Genomic DNA, 14,524 nt, shown 5'->3' on the forward strand with positions numbered 1-14,524 from the left:
CATAACATAACTGTAGAAGCTTGCCAATGTAAGTCCAATTAGGTAGAAGTAGAAATGCGCTTTGATAAGTTTTAAGCCACTTAAGAGTTAACAAGCTGGTATACTATATAAGTGCCTCTGGATTGCTAATAAACGGAGCTTGCTTTTATCAACCACATTGGTTTTGGACTGCAATTTCTCCCCCCGCCAGAGTCCACGGACTTTTTTCTTTTCCAACAAGCAGTAACTTGTTGCATACAGGTTTTGTATGCACTTTCTAGAGTTTAGGCTAACTGACTTTGTTTCCTTCTCAGACCTGAGGATTTCAGAATACTTTCCAATTAATGCATTGGCTAGAAATAGTTTTTAAGAGTGGGGAATATTATTTATCAGTTGCAAAGAAGGAATTTGTTACACAGAGGTGAGATAGGCAGGTATAAACCCACTCTGTCATTAAGTCTAATCCCCTGTAATCACTGTGAATTATTACAATTATTACAACAAATGTCTTGTTCAGGGGTTCATACAAGAGCTGCCTTATAGAATCTGATGTTTAGAGAACATCTGCTGCACAGATAGTCACATATCATCCATAACAAAGTGATTCCTACTGCTCTATGACAAATGTTAAGACAAAAGTAGTGAAAGACCGAAAAGAGACAACTACAGTGTCACAGTAAAGCAAATACGAGAGATTGAGGGACATGCCCATGTACTATGTCTCTGAGACGTCAAGGATTTATCCAGCTACAGCTCCTGAGTAATCTCAAGAGGCAATCACATTGTCAAAAGTCCGGTGATCCCCACTGATTCTTCTGAAGGAGAAGCTGAAATTTATTCTGATGTGAAACTGGAGAGTCATTTGAAGTTCCAGTGAGACAGTAGCATCCATGTACTGATGATGATCCTCTCTTTCTTGTTTTACCCATGGGGGTAAATTCCAAGGCATCAGAGAAAAAAAAAACGTAAATTAAGCTGTTTGTCAAAATGAGTCTGAAGCCTGAGTCACACAAGAGAAGGACCCAACTCCCTTGATGTGCAATGTTTTAACTTACCACCATTTCCCTGCTAATATAGCATCCATCTTCATTAGTATGAGCTATCTGTGGTAGAAAGCTGTCAGAATTACCTAGCAGCACAATTTCATTTGAGAAATTACTAATATCAACTCTTCATGCTGTTGTTCCAAGTCTACATCCTTGTTAATGAAATGAGAAAAACTTGTTGGTATGGTCAGCACTTTACTTTTTTTATTACTTGTTTGCATTTTTTCCTGAAGTTTGTGAAGCTATATGCACTAAATTCTGCTTGTAGAAATGTATTTTCAAAAACTGACCTAGAAGAATATCTTGAAGGAAAGAGTCCCATCTACCATCATTTCTTGGCCTGATGAGATGGGACACTACTGCCTACATGTAATTCCATGTATTGCATGTCGTTTAACATAATTCTTGGTTCAGTATCCAGTTTTTCTTTTGCATGGTGTCATGGTTTAGCAATGGTATTCCCCAGTTTGGTGCTCCCACTGAGGCTCTCCAAACCATGTGCCTCCTGCTTGCTTCCCCTTCTCCTGTGTTGGCCTGGAGACAAGAGTTGGAGGCATAAAAGGTGAAGATCAGGAGCTGGGGTAAGAACAACTTATTGGAAACAGTGATGAGGTAGCTTTTGAGTTTTTTGAGATTGAGTCCAGCTTTTGACTGATCAGCACCTTGTCAGCTAGATCATAGCACTAAGGATGATGTCCAGTTGTTTCTTGTATACCACTACCAGGGATGGTGAGTGCAGCACCTCCCAGGGCAGTTCATTCCAGTGCTTAACAACCTTTTCCATGACGAAATTCTTCCTGATGTCCGATCTGAAGCTCCCCTGGGGCCATTTCCTCCCGTCCTGTCGCTAGTTGCCTGGGAGAAGAGGCCAAGCCCCACCTCACGAAAACCTCCTTTCAGGTAGTTGTCAAGAGCAATAAGGTCTCCCCTAAACCTCCCTTTCTCCAAGATAAGCAATCCCAGACACTTCTCATAGGACTCACTCTCTAAACCCTTCACTAGCCCTGCTGCCCTTCTTTGAACATGCTGCAGCACCCCAATGTCTTTCTTGAAATGAGGCGCACAGAACTGGATGCAGCACTTGAGGTGCGGCCTCACCGGTGCCAGTGAGGTGGGATCATGTTGTAGTGAGGTGGTGACTTTCTGTGCTGTACTTAGAAATGACAGCTGAGATGATTAAAAATGAAAGGCAAGTGTTTGTTCAGGTCCTCAGATGATATTCTGGTGTAGGAATAGGAGTTACACTGATGTAAGGTCTCTTACAAGATCTAGGAATAGCTGTAATTAGTAAGACTAATTAATTATCTCTTTGGTTCCTTTTTCAGTAATGGGAGCTAATCAGGTGTTTTGTGTGTGTTTTTTAGTGTTTGTGATCTTGTTTCTTGTCATATTAATGCCACTCTCTAGTAGGAAGCAAACATTAATTAGTGCATAATTTACAGTAGGTGAAGCAGAGGCTTGGGTGGTTAATCAATTTTAGCAGAGGATTTTATCTAGAGCTGTTTGTGGGATTTCCCAGTAGTGAATCTTTATGTAGTGTATTTTTACTCTCATCTCAGTTGATGCTATGTCCATGAAGAATGATTTTGATGCGTTAAGAATTCTGACCTAAGGTGCATGAGAGTGCACAGAAGCTTTAAGGACAGTTAATGGCAAATTTACAGAGGCCTTACTATTGTCCAGTTCCAGATGGATAAGTCGTACACCTCAGTGATTTTATGGTCCCCAAAGAAACTGTGTTGCCTAGCATACCGAAAAATTGTTTAGGAAAATGTTTTGTTCCAGATTTTTAGAAAGAACCTGGGATTTTCCTTGTCTTTCCCTCTTAAAGCATGATTCTGCAATTAACCCATCAGTCATACTGACAATGTTGTTGCAGGAAAGATGGCTCCAGGTGACACGGTTCATCTATTGACATGAGAGAGAGGCGCTCCTGGTTCCTGTCTGTGTGATGAGTCACCCAGCCTGGTACAACCTGGGGCCCTGGTGGGCAGGTAGGCATGGACCAGCCATGTGCCCTGGCAGCACAGACAGCCAGGAGCCTCCTGGGCTGTGTAAGCAGTAGTACAGCCAGCAGATTAAGGGAAGGGATTACCTGCCTCTTCAGCACTGCATCTAGATACTGCATCCAGTTTTGGGCCACCCAGTGGGAGAAGACACAGATGAACTGCAGTGATTTCAGCAGAGCTCCAGGAAGATGATCAGGGCTGGAGCATTTGTCCTGTGAGAAGATGGGGGTACTGGGGATGTTCAGCCTAGAAAAAAGATGACTTCGAGGGGACTTCCCCACCCCATACCTAGGGGGATGTCAACGAGGAGACAGACTCAGGCATTTTTGCACTGGTGCATGGTGGGAGGAAGAGGAAATACATGACGTAAGTTACAACATGAGGTGTTCAGACTGGATTTAAGGGAATGCCGTTCCTGTGAGAACCATCAGGCAGTGAAGCAGGTTGCCTAGACAGGCTGTGCAGTCTCCATCCTTCTCTACTCTCAGCAAAGTCACTGAAAGGCAGCCTGTGGCTTATTTGTTTTTTCACCTGTCAAACACTGCCCATGGCTTCACTCTCCGAGAAATTCATATAGCTGTTTCTTTTGCTTGGGGAACAGAATGTCACCATTTACCGAGAAGAAGTGCAAGGTGGAAATGGTTTCATTAGAGGGTGTTAAATTTTATAGTTACTTCATCACATGTGTCAGATTAATAGGAAGAAAGTGTTTTAAATAGTTGACTTTAATTAGAAGAATGGAGAAGTCTGCCAACAACAATAATCCAGTTTTGGTGACCAAGTGTTTAAGTGATTTAGAAGTTATTCCATTTATTCGTAATTATGTTCTCATTTATAGAAGTGTAATCTATTTGGAAAAATACCGGTGCTAATGGTATGCTTCACAGAGCGTGAATTATGTTGCAGAATATTTAAAATAATTTTTTCCTCTAGTCTTTCCCTTTTGCTATTACATTCTGTAACGCTTTTAGCATCATTTGATACATCTGGTTATAAAGTATCACATTGCTCTTAGTTTTACCATTTAGGAACTGTTTGCATCTGTTTCAAAAGCTCCTTTTTACAGTCTCTATATCGTTGCCAAGCTGAGACCTTGATCAGCATAAAGCAACAGAGATGCCAATTAATGCTTTTGTCATCTCAAGGGCTGATTACTGTAATTCACTCTTTTAGGGACTTTCAGCCCATACTGTTAGGAAATTGCAGCTGACTCATTATGCTGCCATGACGATTCTCTCCAAAATGAGATTATATGAATGTATTATTAAATTTAAAAACTATTGTTTGTAGAAAGATTCATATTAATTATTATATTACATTGGAACAGGCTGCCCAGGGAAGTGTTTGAGTCACCATTCTTGGAGGCATTTAAAAGATGTAGATGTGGCACTTAGGGATGTGGGTTAGTGGTGGAGCTGGCAGTATTGGGTTAATGGTTGGACTTGATGGTCTTAAAGGTCTTTTCCAATCTAAATGAGTCTATGATTCTATGCATTTGGGAGATCTTAGGCCATTACTATTGTAAGCCTGTCATGTGAGTAATCATTTTATAGTTTCTATAAATCATTCGATTTACTGAGCTGTCTTGAGGAAGTCTATTAATATTTGTACATCATCAAGAGAGTAAATTATCCATGGATAGTCTCCAAGCTGAATTTGTGTTGTTTTTCAATCAACATGGAAATGCTTTGTGTTTACTTGAACATCTGACTTGCAGGTTTTTCTACTCCTGTTTTTAATTGGCAAGTGTATAACTGTTACAGTGGGGATACTGTAACATGCATATATCAAACAAGGAGTCCCGTGGAAAAGAAATATATATGGACAGATTCGTGGTAGATGTTTCAGAGATGTTTATTTCTCCAGCCGCATGGCCGGGGCTCAGCTCAGGAACTGTTCCAGTCACGGGACCAAGGGTCCTTCTGCCCGCGCAGGGAACACAAACCAACCAATGGGAACGAGGCTGAGCAGGGGCAGGGAATCCCCGTGTCTGTGCCCTCAGGGCCCCTCTCCCAGGGCTCCATGGCGGGGGGAGGGACCCTGACATATAACATGGTCTTGGATGAGTCTTCTTAAAAGCTAATTAATCACAGATACTGAAATTGACCACACGACAGTCCAGATTTCATGATAGTTTTGAATATTAGCATTTCATAGAAGAAGTAAAAAGTGTTGTTTTTACAATTTTTCTCAGCTATTTTAAATTTCGACAGGAGAAAAAGGAGAAATAATTCCCTTTCTATTGAGTGGATTTCTTTTTCAGTATTACATAGGTGAGAAAATAATGGTTTTTAGCTTTCCTAAGCAGAATAATCAGAGTGATTTTATCAGTATGGGTAATAGTGCTAATCTGTTTATGCATGCCAGTCAGCCCTGTTTCATTAGCAGCCTTACGTTAGTAAAGTCTTTTCCCTCTAAGAGGAAGCCTGAACCTCTAAAAAGTAATTTTAAAAGGTTGATTTCAAAGGAAAAGCAGCTTATGCCTTATATTACAAAGCCTAAATGAAAGCTTTCCATTCTAATAGACTCTTGGGTACCTAGTTTTTGGTCTACAATAACACATAGACTTTGAAAAGCCTCAAAGAATTCACTCCAGTGAATCCACGTGTTCAAACATATTTCTGAGAGTTCAGATTTGAGCCTGGGATGTAGTATTTCATTTCAGTCTACTATGCCTAGAGAAAGCATTTCCAATGCATTCTGTTGCTATTTGAAACATGTGATATTCTTGAACAAAGAGAAGAATGCACAGGCAGATGGCCTCCAGAACATGGGAGCTGAGACTTGGTTTGTGTTGAATAACTATTATCTAGCCTTTTTTTTTTTCACCAGCCCCAGACTGCATAAAATGAGGAACCAACAGAAAATGTTAGCTGTTTATCAAGTCTGTTGCCTGCTGAAGAGAGAAGAAAAAAATGTAGGGGCTGGGTTTGTCATAAAGTGAGACCTAGAGAAAGGGCCCAGGCTCAGATTCACACTCAGGTGAGTGTGCTGTACAGGCTTCTCTCTGGGTTAAAGCTCTGAGACAAGCTCTAAAGGATTTTCTACGTAAGATACCAAAGTAGCCAAGAAGGACTCTAGAATATTTCCTTTCTGTAGTCGGATTTCTAGCCTTGTAATGAATTCCCTTGTTAAAATAAACATGTTCCATTTTGCAAAGCACTGTAAGAGTCTTTGTTAGTACGGTAAGACGGAACGTATTCTCTCTCCAGGAGTAATTACTATAAGTAAGCAGAATATATAGGCTTTTTCATCTGGATATATGTATATAATCACCTTGCGAGCTGCAGGGAGCTTGGAGCTGGGAAGCACCGCCATGCTGAGCACCATGGGGCTGTGAGGCTGGGGTAGCTGACTTGGCTGCAGGGCAGAGCCAGCTCTGTTGCTGTTTGTCCCACGAGAAGCTGGCAGCAGAGACAAACCCTGAAACACCGCAGTGAGAAAGTCAAAATAACTTACTTCAAACCAGATAATCCTCCCAACACAATAGAAGGATTTTCTTCTTTTTCTGTAAGATTTATTTAAAACTTACTGCAGAAAGCAAAAAGGCTCCTTGGGGGGGCTCCTTTACCTGGGCGGTTGGTACTTCAGTGATTGCCTACATTTATATTTCTTGGCTGTAAATTCTTTAGGGTGGAGATCATATTATTTACATTTAGTTGATTGCTGCGTGCTTTTCCTGGAGTTTAATCATATTTGCAAGAAATCATCTCTTCACTAGGGAAACAACCTGTTTTTCAGCCAAGTTAATGTGGAATTTGGCTTACATAAGAGCAGTGGGATTTGAGCTGAGGACATCATGTTTTGGTGAATGTCTAGATTTATTATCATGGATTTATGATATACATTATTGCTTTCAGATCCACCTTTGTCATTACCTCTTTTGAGAAGTTACTGCCTTTTAATGTGCTTGTTTTATATTTTCTAATTTAATAGCATTAGAAATCACCAGAGTTGAAATAAACAAGTTCCTATGTGCCAACATCTTGGAAAACTGCCCCTTTTTTTTCATTTAAACCACTGTTAAAAGGAGCAGAATTGAAATGGAAAGTTTTGCAATATAAGGTTATTTGATGTACATTTTAAAATTGGAAAACAACAGCCTCAAGTCCTCAGTAAACCTGTCATATTTTAAAGCATTCATATTGCTGAAATCTGTTGATTTTCTATGAAAATTTTGGAAAAAACCTGATATTATACCAAATATCTGACATAATTTTATTTATTACTAAATATTTCTTAAATTTCTTCCTTTATTCTGTAAATGTAATATAAGAAAGGTAACTTTTTAGCTGAAGTACTGTGGTACTTCTTTGTGAGAAAGTTTGGGGGACTTTACCCACGTGAAAAGTTTAGATACTTTAGAATAATAAATTACTGTATAGATACATACAGGATAATAATTGTAGAACTAGTTGAAACTTGTCTCCTTAAACAGACAATTTGAAGGTCTATTCAAATAAACTCTTCTTTCGAGTCGTATTTTCTCTACTGGCTGACTTGCTAAGCTTCTTAAGCTCTCCTTCAGTTCATTAGGCAGCAGTGTGTGTTTCCAGTGACAAAAGCTGTGGGCTTGACTCCTGCTGACAGTGGCAGTGTGTCAAGACACGCTGTGGTCGCTGCTTACATAAATGAGGCAACTGCAAAGGATTGTGGCCATTAACCATTCCTTAGCATGTCTAACTTTATACTGTTTAGTCTTGCTACAGCTCCTATACTGCAGTTTATAGTGTTGAGTGAAGGAGATGGGACTTTGCTCTGATATGAAGAATCCCACTGCTCTAAATATTGGAAAAAGTATTAGGGAATTACAGTGGCAAAAGAGGTATGCTTGCAGCCGCATAACTGCAATAAAATTCCTCTTCAGTTTACACAGCATCAGTGGTGCTGAGAAATCAGTTTTTTGCTGATAAAGATGATGTTTCCCAGTGGGAAAAAGAGAGAGTGTAGTAGATAATGTGCAAGTGCACATTGTTATGGAGATCCCAGTTGATCCCCAGTTCTCTAAGCTGGGGGAGCAAATGTGGCCTGTTTTCTTTTCCACAGTCCTCTGTCTCACTAAGAGATTGTTCTTTCATCCTCTTGATACAGACTAATTTTTGTGTAGTCATTGGTGCCTTTGCAGATCTGATAGGAGTCTGTAGTGTTTCATTCAATGTTGAGATTAATTTAGAACATATTCAGACATCTAGAAAGGTGTAGCCTGCAGCAGTGGCCTTCTTAAACAGAGGCACTTCCAGCATATGTTATATGATACTGTTTGACAATAGTCAGCTGTTAGTTCTATGTGTGAGACCACATTTTATTCTAAAATAATTGTTTTTTAATCCTTGTGAAAAAGTAGGTCACCTCTTAGGCACTGCCAAAAGCAGGCAAGCTGGATCTCTCCTCGTTCCCATGTTGGAACAACATTCTTCAAGGAAGGGGTCTGATGTTTTCCACTTCACTTGAAGCTGTTGAATTTTGGGGTGTGCAGGGTAGTACAGCTGCTTTTGCAGGTATATTAAGGGTAGAACATGACCGGAGAAGTCCATGTTTCTGTGACAGGATGATTTATTTTATTTATTTTGGCTTGGATTTGGGCTAATAGTGCTGTTCTTGTACTATTTTGTTTATTGCAATATTATATTTTAATTTATATAAACCACCCTGTTTTATAGTAAATAAAATTATTGTTTCTCTAATGCTCTCCAAATATTCCTGTATCAAGCGTATACAGCTTTGAAATATCTTCAGAGTTACTTAAACATAACATTTCATCGCTATTGAAGTATGAAATAAAAGCTACTAAAGTGTTTAAAAACTTTTTAGTGTTTTCTAATATGCCAAACTGTCATTCTTACATTGGTGTCCTTGAAGCAATGCATTTTTGCATCCATTTTGTTATAAACTAGGATTTGCAGTTGAATCATGGCAGCCTGAAGGCTATGAATGCTGTTGGGCACTATAGATGAGACAATGGGGGTAGGCTGCTTGGAACTTTAATGGGGTTTTAATTTTTCTTTTGCAGTACAAAAACCCCCCCATTGACATGTAAGAATAGATCTGTGATGAAGAGCTATTAGTGAAAATGAACATAAAATACTCTTACTGCTAAAGTCCCAGTGCTACAGGGTAAGCTCTTTTTCTAGGACCAGTGCTTCAGAAATTTCTCACATATCTTTTCTAAGATGATCCCAGTACTATTAGATCTGCCTTTATTTATCTATTTTTAAAGTTGATTTTAGAAGATGTAGACAGGAGTATCTCTGAGACCTTTCTTGGAGAAAATTGCAAGCTAATATTTTGGGGTGTAGATCAGACATAATGTCAGAACATCCTGTTAGGTTTTCTTTCTAGAAAAGACTGTGATGAATATTTGTGTCTCAGGTTTTTTTTGTCTACAAGAAAGCGTTTTGGAACACAGGAGGGTTAATTCTTCTATTGGTTTGCTTGGATTCACTAGTACTCTGTTTTTTAACAGAAGCACTAATAAAAAGTGACTTGTATATCAACACTTCTAACTGTTCAGTAATTCACTGATTAGTCATATGACAACTATCAAAACTGCAATGTGGAAAACATTGGGAGGTCAAAGTGTTTTTGAGTTATTTGTTCATTATTAGCAGTTGTACAATAAGTCATGATGATGTTTCTATAAATACCTTAAAAATGAATGAAGGCACTCAAAAGAAACAGGTTTTAAACAGAGCAATATAACACACTGCTGTTTGAACAGAGGAAAAATCCAAGACAAAGAAGACAGATAAGCCTTACCACAAACTTAATAAGACTTTGGATCAAACCCAATGAGAATTCTGAGGTTGTTTCTGTAGAAATCACTCTGAATTATATCGTCAGTGTGAAATCACTCCCAGCTTTTCATTGACTCTCCTGGCACCGGCAGCATCCAGAGACTTTATTTTGTCTGAAATACTTTTGGGATTGCAGCTATAACTTCTGTATAATTCTTAAATCTTATGTCATTAAATATCTGATGCCTCATAAAAGTCTAGAGATCTAATGATTAGAAAAGTTCTACTATCAAAAATAAAAACTGTTCAAAATATTTGGTGGGAAAAGTCCATGAAAATTATTATCTTCTAAGTACTCACTGCACTTTGACTCTGCGAAGCAAATAACTGTAATCCAGTGGATAAAATAAATTTTCCAAGCATGTACTGAAATATGCATGGTATGAGAAAATTTCAGAATTGCATTATTTATTTGTGATTTTTTTTTCTAAGGAACTCATGTACTACACATTTGGCAATCTGAATCTTATGGTTGGGGTCTTACCTTTGTATCCCATGAAATCCTCATCTTTCTGTGCAAGTATGAGGCTCACATGGAGGAACTTCTGATTTATTAGCAAAGTTGTCATCTGATCAGAGGGTATAAGAATGGTCACAGTGTATTTGTGGTATTTACTAAGTGGTTAGCTTATATTTACCTGCCTTGTAGAGAATAATAATTGTGTTCCAAATATGGTTCTGACTGATCTTAGGCGATTTAAAGTTCCTTAACTTCTCTCAGCAGACTTAAATCTTTGGCCAAATATACCTTTGAAATTGGGTCATCTTAAGAGGAATTCGTGATTTCCCTGTTCTCTGACTACTCAGCTGTAAAACAGGATGAACATTTTCCTTCCTTATGAGAAGAAGGGATGTGAGAGCATTCCATTATTAATTACAGCATTATGCTCAACAGAAGAATGATGAAATCAGCCTAATCAACAAATTAGTAAGAACTAGTCATTAAAGCTAAGTTCAAACATTTCAAACACATAATATCATGTGTGACTGTCACAGCTCTGCTCTCTGTGCCTTGTGCTGAACTACTGGATTTGGGTGGTCATTTAAAATTCATGCATGAGTCTTGCTTTATATGAGTTCAGCTTCACTGGATCAGTTCAGCCTGGGCTTCCTTGGTGAATGGAGACCTGTGGAATTGCAGAGAGTAGGACAGATTTTCAGAGGTCCTGCCTGCTTGGTAATACCCCTGCAGCTCTCTGCATCTGGGGACTTTTTGAATCAGAGGTTGTATCTTCGTGTTGGACAGACAGTGACACTTTTCTTGCATGAGCTGACCTAACTGAACCCATATAAACTTTAGATATCTACATATCCTGTTATTACAGTGATTGCTATATTAACTGTCCAAACATTGCTATTCATGTTTGTTTTTAACTTTGTCTGATTCCATCTTATACTTCTTAAGTAGCATTTATTATTTATTATGAAAAACCAATGGATGATAATTTCCTCTTCACTTTTGCATGCTACTGCAAACCCATCATTCTTATATTTTGATGGTTATTTTACATAAAATAATGCATTTAATTCCCACTTTCTCTGGGGAGAACAAAATGTTCAGGAACTATAGAATACTGTCCTGTTAATCTGCACAACTTTTTGACAGAACAGAGGAAAATGCAATTTTAGTATTTCAGTAGCTGAAATGAGACAGTTCAAAGAGTGTAGGCAAACAATGATGAGAATGTGTTGACAGTGCATGAAATCTTTGATGTGGATTCCTTTATAAAATAAAATGACTTTTTGGGGATGCAAAGATGGCTGTTAAAAACTCCAGTTATAAGCCCTCATGAGAAAACAAAAGAGCCCTTTTGGTTTTAGTATTGTTCCCTAGCTGAAAGAATGACTGATGATTTTTGATGAACATCTTGTAGTGCAAAGAACCATAACAGAGGCTATCTTGATGCTGGTGATCAGTGCTGTGTTTTTCTGTTTATTTATTCACTCTATGTAGGGAATTAAAATAGATTAATGGAAGGGGTTTTTTTAGAAGAAGCGAGTAGAATTCAGGAAACAGGATTGTCAAAAGTGGTTTACATGGTTGTGTAATGTTCATCAAAGAAGAAGAGAGTATTACAACTTTTTTCTGTGCCCCACTAAAGAATCGATATCTGCAGAAGGGAAGCAACGGACTTCTTATTAGTTACACACACCTGAGGCACAAAGATGGAATGAAAGTGTTCAGTTTGATTCCATCTTATAGACACAGTCCTGCTCAGGTTTAATTGTTCTATGTGCTGTAAGAACACAAGAAAATACTCTGCCTTGAAGAAGTTGAGGCTAAGTCTTCTGCAATTCATGAGAGAGGAACAGAGGCACTGAAATCTGTCTGCTGCTCACTGAGGCCCTGGATGAGGTCTTCTTCACTGCAGAGATCATGGCCTGTGTGGAACCTTCCTAGTAGGCTTTGAAGGGACAGTTAAGTGGCTTCCTGTCTTCTCAGCCACTCATGCTGAGAAGACATGCTTTATCGTAATGAGCAACTGTTTTCTGTAAATAATCTTGAAAGTCCTCCCGTCATTTGGCTGGGCGTCGTGGTAAAGAGGGAATCAAGTAAATCCCCATCCCAATCAGATTGTTTCTGGCATTTAACTGTTGACGAATGTTTGTGCTTCCTTTCACAGACAGTGAAGTGCTCAAATAATGAGCACTTCTTTACTAAAATAAATAGGCCAGATACTTGAAAGTGCTTTTTTGAAAAACACATACTTGTTATTAAAATAGCTGGAATATGATTGCAATCTTTGACTTGAGTTTATATTTGTGGCTATGTTCCCTAGAGGGAAAACTATGCTGAATGACTTTCTTATCCTCTGGGAACACCTCTGTAGAAATAAAAGTAAGATATGGGGATGGACAGGTCTCTTTAGAGGATCTGATTTTCTGTATTGAGCTCGTGCCAAGCCTCCTTGAAATATGGTCACACATAAAACTTCACAGAGTAGCAGCCAACAAAATCATGCCCCACCACTTCCAGCTCCAAACAGGAAATAACTGCCTGAGAAATAATCATGAGTGTTAAGAAAGTGCTTCTGGGAAAATAGCATGGGTTTTGTTCTACTTACAGGTAGGTACCCACCAGACGTGTTTAGGAATGGTACTGCAAGAATAAGTGAGATATGTGAGGGGTAGTCTCTTTAAAATAGTAGAAGCGCTTGGTCCCCCAAAATTCACAGCAAATCTCTGTAATTTAACTGCCATTTCCATCCTATAATCATTATTTCGTTAGCACCTGCTTGGTTTTTGCCCCTAAATGTTACTTCACATCTCTAGGATATGGCTGATGAAAACAGAGACAAATTTTTGTGCAGTGTCACACATAGACAAGCTCTAAGCAAGGTATCGCTCAGGATGATGTCCTTGTTTGCTTGAGTTCTTTAGACAATGCTAGCCCTTCAGCGAACACAAAACAAACACAAGTACTGCTGGGAACCCAACTTCTGATGTTTCTTATGTTAAAAACAAGCACATGCACCATTTTTATCGATTGGAAATCTACTTTGCAGCAGACTTAATTTACCTCTATAAATTAGTTTGATTTTCTTTTCTTTGTTACTCAAGAAATTTACAATGCACCACATTTGTATCATGACACAATTTGAAGATGATATATTGATGGTAGGTACATGATCCACCTTTGTTACCATCATATTTGAGTATTTAAAAATTTTACTTTATACTGTAAGGTGATTACGTGTCTTACTATGCCTTGCAGTTTTATGGATGTGGTCTCTATATAAGAAGACTGACTGGGTCCCCTAAGGTCTTGTAGGAAACCTATAGAAGTTTAGAGAACTGAGGCAGATTCTTATAAATTTGGAACTGTTGGTCCAATCACTGAACTCCCTTTTCTTACTGTCTTATATCCTTGATGCTCAAGACAAAGGAAACATGGCTGTTCCAGACTACTGTGCTGTACTGAAATTAACTTACTTGGAAGGATTCATAATATGTGATGCAAATGATTTCTGTATCTCTTGTTCACAAATATGCAAATATTTTTGCTTTTGATAAAAGACTTCAGACACACAAATACAGGACTGTTTCTTTTCAAGCATGTTTCTTTTCAAACATCAGGTATCCAGTACTTCTGAAAATACTTAAATATTGAATTGTCTGAAGGAAAAGGACATTTCAGGAGCTGAGAATCCAAGTGGCTGGAACCGGATCTCAGAAATCTCTTGCTGAAGAGGTACTGAGCAATCCTTGGATAGAGGAAATGGAAATTCTTCAAAAGATCTGTATTTCTGTGTAAACTAATGCTTAGAAGGGGGTAAATGCCCTTCATGTAATACTTTCACTGCGAAGATGGAGAGGCTGGGAAAAGTGTGTGTGCAGTAATGTGTGACAGAGAGACAGATCACTGAATGGCAGGCCTACCTCGCAGCTTATCAGCTGGCCCTGCACCTTAGTATGAGCTGCAGTCTTGAAGAGACTGCCTGCCAGTGCATGCCACTCCTCCAAGTCCCTAATAAAGGTGTTCAGCAGGGCAGGTCCAAGGAGCCTCCTGCAACATCACCCCTTACTGGCCTGCAGACAAAGTATGTCCCATTAACCATTACTCTCAGAGCCTTATCTTCCCAATCTTTTACACCTCTGGCTGTCCACCCCTCCAGAGTGTAATGCCCTAATATTTGTTAAGGAACATTCTGGTAAACAGTGTTGAAAGCCTTCCTAAAGTTGAGGTAAATGATAT

The 14,524-nt window shown here is 38.9% G+C and overlaps 1 long non-coding RNA gene across 1 annotated transcript in view; it reads left to right on the forward strand.

Annotated features, from left to right (window-relative positions):
- The window catches only part of LOC121659447, a 533-nt gene extending 378 nt beyond the window's left edge, over positions 1 to 155 (forward strand). Inside the window, exon 2 of the long non-coding RNA XR_006014332.1 lies at positions 43 to 155. This is a non-coding gene — a long non-coding RNA (uncharacterized LOC121659447). The remainder of the gene's footprint in view (positions 1 to 42) is intronic.
- The last annotated feature ends 14,369 nt before the right edge of the window (positions 156 to 14,524 follow it).

The sequence above is a fragment of the Corvus kubaryi genome, unplaced genomic scaffold (genome assembly GCF_017639235.1).
Source record: "Corvus kubaryi isolate FWS band 111438036 unplaced genomic scaffold, C.kubaryi_AGA036_p1.0 137, whole genome shotgun sequence".
NCBI classification, from domain to species: Eukaryota; Metazoa; Chordata; class Aves; order Passeriformes; family Corvidae; genus Corvus; species Corvus kubaryi.